This window comes from Streptopelia decaocto, assembly GCF_964273445.1.
Source record: "Streptopelia decaocto genome assembly, chromosome: 1".
Lineage (NCBI taxonomy): Eukaryota > Metazoa > Chordata > Aves > Columbiformes > Columbidae > Streptopelia > Streptopelia decaocto.
In genome coordinates this window covers 30,576,607-30,590,203 of record NC_138663.1, presented here as the reverse complement: position 1 = coordinate 30,590,203, position 13,597 = coordinate 30,576,607, and positions in this window count along the sequence as shown.

The window sequence follows — 13,597 nt, the reverse complement described above, 5'->3', positions numbered from 1 at the left end:
AATACAGTCCTCTTGCTCATTAGCAGAAAATTCAAATGGGTTCCCAGATTAACTCAAGGCAATAAACATGTAAATTCAGGACTTCAAGCTATGGGAGATTTTAAAAACAGGTTTGGCTTCTAGCTCTGGAAAGAGACATCTGAAACATTTGGGGTTCTGTCATCCCCAGCATTCACAGAGAATTTGTCAATTAGGCATGTTTATTATTGTTTAGTTGTGATACCATGTACAGGGCAGTTGTATCCAATTTCACAAAATTAGGTGGCCATTTAGACCCGTATATGTTAGTCTATTTTATCGTGTTTATAAATACAGAAACCCATTATCTACTGATTTATCATGGTGCTTAGAGTTGTTCTACAGTTTATGACAATTTACTTACCAAATAAAGCATGAATATTGTTTTCAATTTCTTTGTGCTCCCGGGAGAGTGGTAAAACTATTTTGGGTAATAGGCTAGTAACAATAAGAGAGTTAAAACTGGAGGGTTTCTGGAGTTTCTGGAGAGATGTATTTCAGCTTGAACTGCAATACTCACCTGTGGCATGAATGAACTAATATGACATTTGCAGACTGTGTGGGTCATTTAAAAATTCTCCAAACCACCATAGCATTGATATTTGAATAAAATAATAAAAACACACAAAAAGATGCAAACCTTTGTATTTAAATGTCAGCTTTTCTGAATAACTAATTTTGTAGTTAAATTACTACCTTTCTGAAGAGATCTTTTAATCAGTGCTTTCCCCTTCTGTTCTGAAAAGTGGGTGTCTGTAGCACCATTCTTTCCATGGGGAAGCGATGGATTCCCCAACATTGAACACTTTTAGGATTCAGCTGGATGGGGTGTTGGACCATCTTGTCTAGACTCTGCTTTTGCCAAGAAAGATCATTGTGGTCCCTTCCAACCTGGTATTCTATGATTCTATCATTCTGTGCTTTCTGAACTGCTAGGAGCAACACAGTCTCACTCTGACTTGGGCAAAGTGGTATGGAAGGGTTGTGTAGTGATTTATTTGTCTAAATTTACCTTACTCTCCTCAGCTCTCTCACTGTTTTTTGTTCTGGTGTTGATTGGGTTCTTTTGGTTGTTTGTTTGTTTTTTTCTTGTGGTGGGAAATGGGATCTCTTACTGCCTCATGCACCAGCTCCTTTCCTATAGCTGCCAACTTTAATCTGATCTGCTCGCTTTCCTCAGAGACTCATGCTCACAGGGAACATACATCGGCTGAAACTCTTTCTTTATCTGACTAACAACACAGCCATTCTCTCCTGGACCAAAGACTCTGCTCCCTCCCACCTGGTACTATCCACAAGGCACAGGAAGAGATCTGCTTGACATAAACAAATTACTGTGGGGAGTTCCGTCTCCCTTCCTAGCTATATTGCAGGTGGGAACAATTTGAAAGGTACAAAAATAAATGATGCTATTTTGCAGCAGCTCTTTGATGTTTCCACGTGGGTGCTTCTGGTTGTATTAAAGTTCACTGGATTTTGCAAATGCGATGAAGTATTTTTTTTTCCCTGGACATTGCAGCTGTGCAGCAATTGTATACTTCATCACATCACTCATTTGTCATTTACTGCCTGTGCATGCCTAGGGAGCAGTAGGTCTACTTAGTCATTTCTAGAAAGATGTACCTAGATGGCCAGGTATGAGTCAGTTACGCAGTTATGCAGAACCTAAGTTGACAGGTCTTGAAACGGAAGCCATGCAGCTGCATTACTGTGTTATTGTGTCTTAGTATGGCTGCAAGCATATCTGCTTCTAGCTGATGGTTTGCACCCTCTCAACCAGACAGACTGGAAAAAATGGTAAAGACTTGGTCTGAAAAGCATCAGATAAAGGTAATCCTTAGTCATATAGGCATATTTTAAAGACTTGTATTATGTGTGTATCTACTAGGAACAAGTTGAAAATGCATGTTCTGGACATCTAGAGGTTCCAGACCTAAAAGCTCTTGATAACTGAAGTTAAAAATGGCTGGGCAAGAGGTGACCTGTGACAAAAGGCTCTTTACAGAAAATAAATACATTCAGTTTCTTTTCCAGATCATTCTTTTTCTTCGTTTTTATCCTGCTTCTGGTACTTTCTAACCATATCACTGGGCAAGGAATTTTGTACATAGTGTAATTTTTTCTGTTCATAAAAATCAATTTTGCAATTCACAAAAATAAATTTGAAAAATCAATGGCAATGTCATGTTTGTTATGTAAGAATAGAGTCATACTGGTTGCTATTTGCCTGCAAGTTCCAACATCGCATACTGGTGGCATAAATACATAATTTTTCAATCACAACAAATATTTGATTTCATTTCCATTCTATAACAGATATGATTATAGCTTATTTAAATAAGAATTAGCTGAAATAAATTTAGAAATAGAAATAAGTGAAATTTTTGCTCGTGTTTTTAATTTTTTTTCCTTATTCTTGTTAATATATTCCTATTTCTCATGAACAGTAGCAGAATTTATACCTGCATTACTGGGCAGTGAAGCTGCACTTTGCTTTTTTTATGGAAAATAACAACTTTAGTCAGACGTCCCTTGAAAAAAGAATGAGGGTGACTTTATCACGTTAGAGTTTGAAAAGCATTAACTTAAAGCCCAAGTAAAATCTAGTAGACAAAGCTATGATAATGGCCAGTCAAAAGTGAATGAATCACAGGGTCACAGAATTGCTGAGGCTGGAAGGCACCTCTGGAGATCATCTAGTCCAACTCCCCTGCTCACAGCAGGGCCAGCTAGAGGAAACTACTACAGGAAGTCTCCAGTGAGATTTTGAGTATGTTCAAGGCTGGAGACTCCATGACCTCTCTACACAACTTATGCCAGTGTTTGATGACCATTACCATAAAAAAAAAAGGAAGAAAAAAAAAAAAAGGTTATTTTTTTCAGATGTTTAAATGGAATTTCCTCTGTTTCAGTTTATGCCTTTTGCCTCACCAGGCACCATTTAGAAGAGTCTTGTCTCTGTCTTCTCTGGTTCCCCACCAGGTATTTATATACATGCATAAGACCTCCCTGAGCACTCACTTATTCAGACTGAACAACACAAGCTCACTCAGTTATTCCTTGAATGTCAGATGCTCTAAAACTCTGATGCTGAAGTTTTTCCAATATGTCCAATATAATGCTTGTACTGGGTTCCACAGGGTTGAACCCAGCACTGCAGATTTGTCTTACTGGTGCTGAATAGAAGGAAAGGTCACCTCTCTCAATGTGCTGGTGGCACTCTTTCTAATGCAGCCCAGGAGGTCTTCTGCTCTGCAAGTGCACATTGCTGTCTTCTGGGCAGCTTGTTGTCCACAAGAACTCCCAGGTCCTAGTCTGTAAAGCTGCTTTCCAGCTGATTGGCCTCTGCTGTGTGTACTGATGCACAAGGCTACTCCTACTCAGGTGCAGGACTTGGCTTTTTGATTTGTTGACCTTCATCAGGTTCCTGTAGGCCTATCTCTCCAGCCTGTTGACCATCTGGTGTATTAGCCACTCCTTCCAAGCTGATATCATCACAATTACTGAGAGACCAGTCTGTCCCATTGTCCAGGTCATTAATGAAGACGTTAAACAGTACTTGCTGTAATATAAGCCCCTGTGGTCCACCAGCAGTGACTGACCTATCAGGCTGGTCAAGTCTGACTTCCCAGTCAGTCCATGCTGACTACTCACAGTCGCCTACTTTGTGACTTGATATCCAAGCCTTCTTAACAGGTTTGGGAATGGCTTCCAGGGATGAGGTGATACTGACCAGTCTGTAGTTCCCTGGATCCTCTTCCTTGCCCTTCTAGAAGACAGAAGTTTTCAGTACTCAGGAACCTCCTTTGACTCCCATAAATTTTCAAAGATAATTGAGAATGGCCCAGCAGTGACATTGGCCAGCCCCCTCAGCACTCATTATGGATGCATCCTATGAAGAAAAAAGACACATTCAAACTGTAAAGAAGGAACAACTTCCTGAATGTATATAAAGCAGGCACTGTTAGAAAAAAATCTGGAAATCAAAACAAAATGTGTTTTGAAAGGAAGGTTTTAATTCAATCACAGCTATTAATGCTAAAATAGGAGTTACTGTGGCATAGTGCATTATAAAAATCCTGTTTTCTATTAATATTTAGTCATGTCTTGTACAGAAATAAATTGTGTTTAGAGCACAAAGTCTAAAATTGTTTTGAATTTCAGGTTAGTGCAGAGTCAATCTGGCTTCTTGGTAAGAGGTCTCTGACATTGATAGCAAGTGGTGTGTGAACTTCCGATAACTTTTCCAATAGAATATAACACTTGGCTTTTGACCCAGAAGTGCCAAAGTGATTTTGATTTCCTAAAAGAATTTCTTTCTTCACAGACTGTACTGCCATAATTCAGATCACTGGCAGTTTTCAAGTAGACACATTTGAAAAGGAGTGACTGGGGTAAAGAACAGAGCAAAATGGTTATTGATATTGGTCTGTTCCTTTCATATGGAGTAAGGACATGTCTTTGAACTCCATATCTGTATCTCTGCCTACTGCAGGTGTCCTGAACTTCCTGCAACTATACAGGAGATAAAAACTCTTTTATAACCTGCATGAATTGCTACCCAGAATCTGTACCTGAAATCGAATAAACCACCTTGATATTGGTAGATTGATTTTAATATTGTTCTAGTCATTCTACTGTCATTCCCTATTATTGGCCATTGTCAGCTTTTCCTGGTAAAGTAAGAGTCTTAATATGTTGAGTCACAATGGCCTGAAATATATTGTTACCATAGTTTATGCATGTTTGGCATCTTACAAAGCACAGTGCAAGCTTTCTGCTTACTGGGATGATGGGAATCAGTTATATAGCACACAGGATGCTCTTGAAAAGGACAGGTCCAGGTCAATAATATATAAAGGACTTCAGAGACTCTTTAGCACCTGTCCACAGTCAATAGAACCTAATGTAGAAAATCATTAAAATAAAATAAAAAAGTATTTTCCCTGAATTACCTCAGTAGTTTAAAGTATTTAAAATAATTACTGTTTCAAATACTGTTCTAAAACTTCTTTCACCTCGCTGGGAGTAATTGTCTTCTTCCTTGCAGTATCACACACTAAGCCAGAATTACTGCCATTGAACTTGGCAATGTTATGCTAGACTAAAAGTGGCATAATAATTACAAAAATCTTGAGCCAGTCTGATAAAAGAACTGTTGGGTTCCTAAAAGAAACGCATGGATTATCTATGTATCCAGCAGCTTGGATATTTTCTAATAAATTAATTTCTCTGGAATCTAATGGTGTCAGTTATCCTAGGACTGAAATGACCCTGTATAAATGGCCTTGATAAAACCTTAATAAATGAAGAGTTTTACATTGTCATTACAGCAAGCAACAAAAGAAAAACTGTTCTTCTCAGCATGTGGCAGCTATCCTTACTGCCTGGCAAAGATAACTTTCACCACATTACTCTACTCAGCCCTCCTTTCACTTTGATGCAAAGTGTGGCTGTTCATTGTTTTTGTTCCTTTCTACCATGTGGAAAGATAATAAACTGTACTTTCTTGATCTTCTTTCTGCTTAGTATCTCAATCCCTCAACATATCTATGAAACATTCTTCTCCAGTATTCCAAGGAAAAAATTACATCTGCTTGCTGCCATGGTCTGTTTAAGTGATATACATCTTTTGAACACAATGGCAGTGTTTCTGAAATGATTGCTTCTGAGAATACAACAATTGGCAGCCTGGTAATACTTGCCTACAGGTAAGAATGACACCATAGCACTCACAACACTGGAAATTCAGTGCCTGACATAACCTCTCAGCAGTTCATAAATAGTGGAAAAACACTAGCCTAGCTGAGAAAACAATGCCATATAGCTCTATATATCAGTATGAAATATGGCATTGCCTCAGCACACAATGTGTTGTGGTTTGTTTACAGAATAATTATTCTGATCTCATAAACTACATGCAACTGTCATCTGCTAATATTGAATCACCTTATATTCCATGACAATTGCTTTTGAGTTATTGTCTTGTTCCCTGCTGAATGCCATCTCTTTTAATGAGACAGTATCACCTTATTAGAATGCACTTAGGAAAGTGTGACTGTGGCCAGGGCATTTCTAAAATGGTTAAGACAAATTAATATTGTCAAACCCAAGAGAGAGATTATAAATTCCCCTTTAAGCTGCCTTTGTGTCTTTCAAGGACAATTTACCCCCTGCAGATTCAGCTGATGCTTTAAGTACCTCACACTGTCATTCTGTAAAGTGTTTTAAAATGTTTTTTAAACTTTTGTTTTTTCTGCTTACTATTTCTTTATCTATAAAAGAAAAAAAATAACTGCAAGTTTTAAGTTGTTATAGATAATAAATGCAGTTATAAACAGCATTGTCAAGGGAAGAAAATTATTTTAAGTAATTTTAAAATGTAATAGTTATATTTGGCTGATACATCTAGAAAGAACAGTTGAATTAGTCACCATTCAGGTTCAGTTTCATTTTCAATAATTTGTTTTGGAAGCAGCAGACCTATGCTATTGAATATTTATTTCATTTCAGAATGAATTATTTTCAAATTCAACATATACAATTCTAAAAGAATTTTCAAGTTCAAGGTAGCTTTAGGGTTTCTTCTATAACAAATTCATCACGGATATAAACTACAATGTCCAAACACATCTCCTGCAGTGACACAACTCACAAAATTTCAGCTTCTTTACCTCAGGCAGATCCAAAGTCAAATGAGCTTAAACATTTTCACAACTCACCTTTCTGCTTGCAGCTTCACAAAGTGAGGTCTCTGCAGACTAAATTAACATGGACATCTTTTGCACACCACTCTTCACTCAGTGAACTCAGTAAGAAATGCTTTTGCTCCTTTCTCCCAGCTAAACCTCCACTCGTGTATTCCCACAAAGCCTTCTGTGAGAGGCTCTCCCTGCTTGTAGAAGGAACACCTGCTCAGGATATATCTTGCTACTGCTTTAGAACAGTTTTCTTGTGCATTGTTTCTGACCCCATAGAAAGCTGGCCCATAAAAATGTAATTATTTGAAAACAGATTGGGCCTAAAATGACCCAGATAATAAATGAAACTGTTGTATTTGTCTTCTGTATTTTTTGCCTTCAGTGACAAATTTGATCATACTACTAAAATTCATTTAACAACAGTAAGGGTTTGAAGTTTCTCTCTTCCATAGCTTTTTTTTGCATCTGATTATGATATTGGAAGAACTGGGTCTTGAAAAAGACACTAAATATTTAAAGATTTACTGTGAATGTTTCAGGCCAAATATGGGAAACAAACTAATAAAAATCAAAACATTACCTAAGAATATGACAACTTGTTAGAAAGTCTACTGAGGAACAAATTCTGTTCTTCAATTCTTTTTTTTTTATTATTTAAAACAAATATTCCTCTTTATATTTAATACATCATTAATGAAAATCTTAATATCTCAATGACCTGTTTTAAAAAATATTTACCAAGAAATTTCAAATATTTAGGAAAGTATAAAAGTGTATAGTGATTTGGGCCATCATTACAATTAAAAAAGATCAACAGAACAAAAATTCTGAATGTTGAGAGAAGAATTTCCTCACAATAACTGGTAAAATTTCTTTTCTTCCTCCTTTTCTGAAATAAATTTAACACTAGCTAAAGGAATAAAACAAGATTCAAGCAAGCAGTAGGCAAAAAACTTCTCTGAAGTCAGTCAAACTTATTCCAACTACAATTGGTACAGGTGCCGTATTTCATTTTCCCTGAATATTTGCCTTTGTCCAATATCTCATCTCTCTTGCACCAACACACAATTTCAGTGCAGACTCAGAGGTCCAGAAGCTGACCAGAAGAAGAATGCACTGAATTACAGTACACAATAGAAAATTGTATAGGAAGAGATGAGGAGATCAAGCTATAGTTCAGTTTCTTCTTTGAGTTATATTCTTTGTATTTAAAAGAATATTGATTTATTGATGTCACAGGTTCAATAATGTTTATGGGTGCTGGTCTTCATCGTGCTCCTGTTTTACTGATGGTCATACTCCCATTTAGAGGTTTCATTCATTTTTTACCTTTGTCAACTTCTTACTCCTTTTTTACTTGAGCAGTGAAATAATCAGACTTAAAAATATGCACTATTACCACTAAGACTATTTCAAAATATTTTTGATTAGTGTTTACCTTTGCCTCAAAGGAGACTTTCAACTAATTTTAGTGTCAGCATAATCTTGACGTACAGCAGCTCTGATGTACTTTGCATTAATGTTTTTAAATCCAAAATTAAAGTAAACTGACAAGTACAGTCAGGAAGAAGCTATCTTTAGCCTCCTGTGTATTTCTTCTACAGAGGAAGATTCTATATTATTTAGATACAAATCCTATTAAAGTCATTGTTTTGCTTTGTTTTGTTTCCTTTTTTTTTTTTTTTTAAATGACATTTTGTTAACTGGTTTTAAAATACTGTGGTATAAGGGAATACATAAAATACTTTAAAAAGTCCTGTCTGGGCTATTTATGAACTTTTGTATCAAAAGTTCGTTGTTGACATATAAACATTATAGTAATGCAATGTACTTCTAGGTGGAGAAAAAAATGGTCTTATAGATGGGGTGGAGGGAGTAAAAGGGATAAGTATACTTTGAAAATAGGTATTCTTTGCTTTTTTGTCCATCCCCAGCTTACGATTTGTGATAAACCTACCTATTAATTTTCAATACTTCATGGTCATTAAGTTTTCTGATAAATGCAGCTATTGTACCTAATCATGCAATATCATATCCAATCTCAGACTAGGTAACCCAGGACTGGTTATTTTACAATAATAGATGCATTTAGCCCAATCTTGTCAGGATGCTTTTGAAGTCCAGAATGAATTAATTAAAGCAAGGAAACATAACTTACAAACATTTTTCTTAAATCCATGACTCTTCAGACTAATGAAACAGACTCCTTCAGTGACTACAGATTTGTGTCTTAGGCAATCTAAAGAAGTAGCTTTTAGGCAGAAAGAATTAGTTTGTGTATAAAAAAAGCAAATAAAAAGATGCCTTGCATTATGTCTGGCTACCCAAACGAAACACCCTATCATCTTGTCAAACAAAAAAGAGCTATGTAGGAAAGAAAGGGAGGTTTCCTAGCACTTTATTCATAAGAGGCGGTAGTTTTCTTTCAAAATGAAAGAACTCAGTCATACTGTAACTTGAGTTTCTGTTTGAGAAAACATTAGCACTACATTATCACTTTTCCTCACCCATTTATTCTGCACTAGTAAAGATAATTTTAAGTGGATTTCATTTTCATACTTCGGAAAATATCTGAACACATGCTGTGTTAGAGTAAAATTCTTTTGTAATATTCAAAATCAAATTATAATGAATGATGAACTCTACCTTTTTTTTCTTAAATTTCCAAAAGTCTTCTACCTGGACTGTCATATTTGGGTTACTTCCATCCTCTTTCTTGAAGAGGGCAAAAAGATAACCTTGACATCAGGGCAGTAACCTAAGAGTGATCAGAGTGGACCATGAGTACCTGATCTTTTCATGTGTCTGTGAACTTGTGTAAACCTTTTATGACCAAGTCTAAGAAGCAAGTTTTAGTTTCAAGTGATTAGCTGTACAGAGAAGAAAGAAGAGATCCATAGGTCTGTGTTAAGTCCACAAAATCAAGCATACTGGCTAAAGGATTGTGTCAGAAGTTGAGAACAGGGGAATAAATGTTTCCCTTCCCTACAGCTTAAGTACCAGCCCACCTTTAAGTCTTTAGGTCTAAACACAAATTTATAATTAAATACCTAATGTCATTCCTTTCAGTCCAGGGAGACGTTTGTTAAATGTTTAATTCCTCCAAGCATATTGGAAGCCATATATCCCAAAGGAGTGTTTCAATCATTAGGCTTCATCAGGAAGATGAGCTGAGGGACCCTCAGTGTGTCTTTATCATATGGTTTCACTTTGCATAAGAAAATAAGTATCTTCTAAAGAGATTAATTTTATTGCTCATAATAGAGCACTCATCTCCAAAGAAAGAACCAGGGTTCTAGTTCCTTCTTCCAATAATATTTTGCTAATTTATGCTGGAAAGAGAAAGCTGTGTTTCCCTCCACCTCTGCATATGAACTGACCAAAATTAGTCTCTCATGGCCGTTAGCTGAGTCAATGTTTAATTACTGTGTAGTGGAGTAATTTCAACAGAAAAAGAAAATGGGAGCACTCAAGTTACTAGCAGTTAGTAGCAGGTACAAGTACTTAGTATTTGGGTTTCTAAATTAAAAATCAAGCCTAAGGCTCCACAGTTGGAGAATAGAAAAGAATAAGATCTATATTCTGAAAACACTGTCTGTTTACTTGTTAGCTGAAAGACTTTCCAGGCACTATCAGCAATTGTTTAGTTTTGCTTTCTGTGTGACTTGATCTGTAAAGTGTTCTTGGTAAATGCTTTGCTTAAGCTCTCTAGATAAGTGATTAGCATACTTGTCTTGCCAAAGCACTCAAAGCTGACAGGTCTGAAACAGTTATAGGGAAATTTAACGTTGGAAATTTATCCTGATGGACTTTATTTACCTTAAGTCTTAGCATGAGATTTTGGGATACAATTAGAAATTTAAATGCTTGAAGTTATAATACTTAATTTTATGAGCTAATATTTGCTTCTTCTATAAAATGTTTCTGTCCTAAGATATTCTATAAAAAGGATAAAGCAGAATTCCTCCAGTGTACAAGTATTGTACAACCAAATGTATTAAATCTCACAATATTTAATGATCAGGTATGAGGCAATGGAGCAAAATGCCAGCTCTTCTAGATAACTAACAAAAGACACCTGCTATTTTGATATAGTAGAATGTATTCAAGGGCATTACAGAATGTTTTACCTTTGTCAGCAAAAAAAAGCCCTGCAATGATAACACTGTTACAGTAATAGCTAAAGATTTTTGCTTATATTCTTAGGCTCTGCAGACATTAACTAATCTATAATCAACTATGGTGTAATATAATATGACCATGTAGGAAATGGGATAGACTTTGGAAATAAAAGTTACAGTCAGGTTTTCCTTTTTGAAGTTACTCTGTAGTTAATGCTTTATTTCTGTGTAATGTGAAAATATTTCCAAGATGATAGAACGCATAAATTTAGTGTAGTCAGTCTTACCAAAAGCAAGAGATATTTAGTTTTTTCTAGAGAAAAAAACAGCAAAACATGGCATATTTTCATTAGTCAAGGGCATACCGGTGATGAGAAGATAATACTAGAAAAAGAAACCGGAAACTTTGCTTCAAATCCAAAGTTAGGAATTGGGTAGACCTGTGTCCCAAGAAGAGGTGGCTGTCATAGGGTGGAGATGGACATGAGAGCTCTGTGTTTCAGCCGTGCCACAAAGCTGCACCTTTATTTGCTCAGCAAGCCTTAATCTGAGCTGACGGAAAACATCTTAACCAGATGAAGTCCTTTCATCTTAACTGCCTTCAGTGTTCGTGTCTTGCACCACCATGAACATTGGCAATAGCTAATAAGGAAAATGATGAGTAGGTGGCTGTTGAAGCAAAATGAGCTTATTACCTGACACTTCAACATCTTCATTAGAGAAGATTTATGCTAACTACAGAGACAACATCATTAGATTTATAGACCTAAATTAATAAAAGGCAAAGTTGCTCTTTACTCAATGAAAGCACTATTTTTGAGATTTATATCAGAAAGACACTTCATCAGCTTCTGTTTAATAATTTATTAACAGCATGGACTCATTCAATTATTTATTTCTAATATTTTCACTTTCTCCACCAAAAATACGATTCATTATAAAATGCTGTCAAAGCCAACTAATGTAGCTGAAGATTAACCTCTTTAAAAAAACCATAAAATTCTTGTTTAGAAACCCATACCCCCAAGTTAATGACTAATGATGACCTAAAAAATGGCTAATAATTATCATCTTAGAACAGTATCTGACCATCCACTATTGCTTCCTGAAGACAAATATTTGGAATACATTTTTACAGAGATTAATAATTTTGCTACTGACAATATAATCTGTACTTATAGAAATAGAACACTTAATAGGAGTAACGGGATGAAACTAAGGATAAGAAAATTTGTTCTGAATATCGAGACAAACTTCTTAACAGTGAAATCTGTTATACTATGCAGTAATTTCTAAGTGCACATTATTTTCATATTTATTTTATCCTCATTGCCCTCCTAGTCATCCTGGTTTCCGGAGTGAAGTACTTCATGGAGTCTGATTTTAAACACAGATGACTGAAAAAGAAATCCACATTTCAACCTATCCTTTCCATGATTGCTTCTGTTTTCTTCTTTCTGTACAACACTTGCCTCCTGGAAATTCTAAAGCTCTGAATAAGAAATAAGTCTACCTGCTGTGGTAACAAATTACTTTTATTTTTAAACTCCATTTGCAAAATATTCTTCCAGATGTTATAATATTGTCAGATATACAACAACATACCATTTTTACTGTTTCTTTTCAAAACAGATTTTGGCATGGGAAAGGATTTCTCTAAATGCTTTACATTCTGCCACTTCATAAATTATTTAAAAAAACAAAAAACAAAACAAAAAAACAAAACAAAACAAAACAAAAAAACCAATCTTTAACACACTTGGGAAGGAAAGAGGTCAGATAATAATACTGTAATGCCAGATGCTCACATATATTTTCACTGATAGTTTGGAACTGGTGACACAGTGCATGAGAGAGTCTTCCATGATCCTGGAAATCATCTTTCTTGAACCAATTAAGAAGGAAAGGCGTCAGGAAACAAAAAACAAACAAAACAAAACAAAATGAATTATTGTTTGATTTGGGGAGGAAAGCTTTACCAATGATCAGTGGTGATTTCTTGGATTTGGTGTCTACATGAGGCAACATATATATGTATGTGATACATACCTATAATTGAATTTATAAGAAAAGTTGCATTCAATTTCTTACCTTTTTGCTCTTACTCGGTCAACCCTCAGCCTGGCACATGATGATGAGCAAGCAATCCAGGAGGATGTCTAGCCAATATGAACAACACACATTTTATTAGTTAATTTCACACAAAGCTGTGTGCAACCAGTAATAACTCTTTACACCTGTCTGTTCTTGCTAGGTATGAGTAGATTATTTTAGGATGGACTCTCTTTAGGACATAAGCAATACTTTATTTCATTCAGTCACTGTGAGGGAGATGGGTATAAATAAGACATAATTAATTATGAATTAGTAGTAAATAATGTCACTTATTTTCTCCTCAGAGATTAATCAGAGGAAAAACTAGACATTTTTAAATTCATAAAAGTATTGTTTACAAAGGGTTTTGTACATAAAATGCTAAGGGGGTCCTGAGGATAAAAGTAAAAAAAAAAACGGAGAATTCATTACAGATTCAGAATTAGAGTTATATGATACATTGCCTCTCTTCCCATGTTATTCCTCCACAACTGAGAGTCGTGACTTAAAGATTATATTCCTGTTGTGATTCTTAATACATGGAATATTTATACTTGAATGGCTTTAGATAAGCATCTATAGAAAAGTACACATATGGGTCAGATTGTTGTCCCAGCCTCTGATCTCTGACAGTGGTGAGGAGGAAAAGCTCAGAGAAAATCA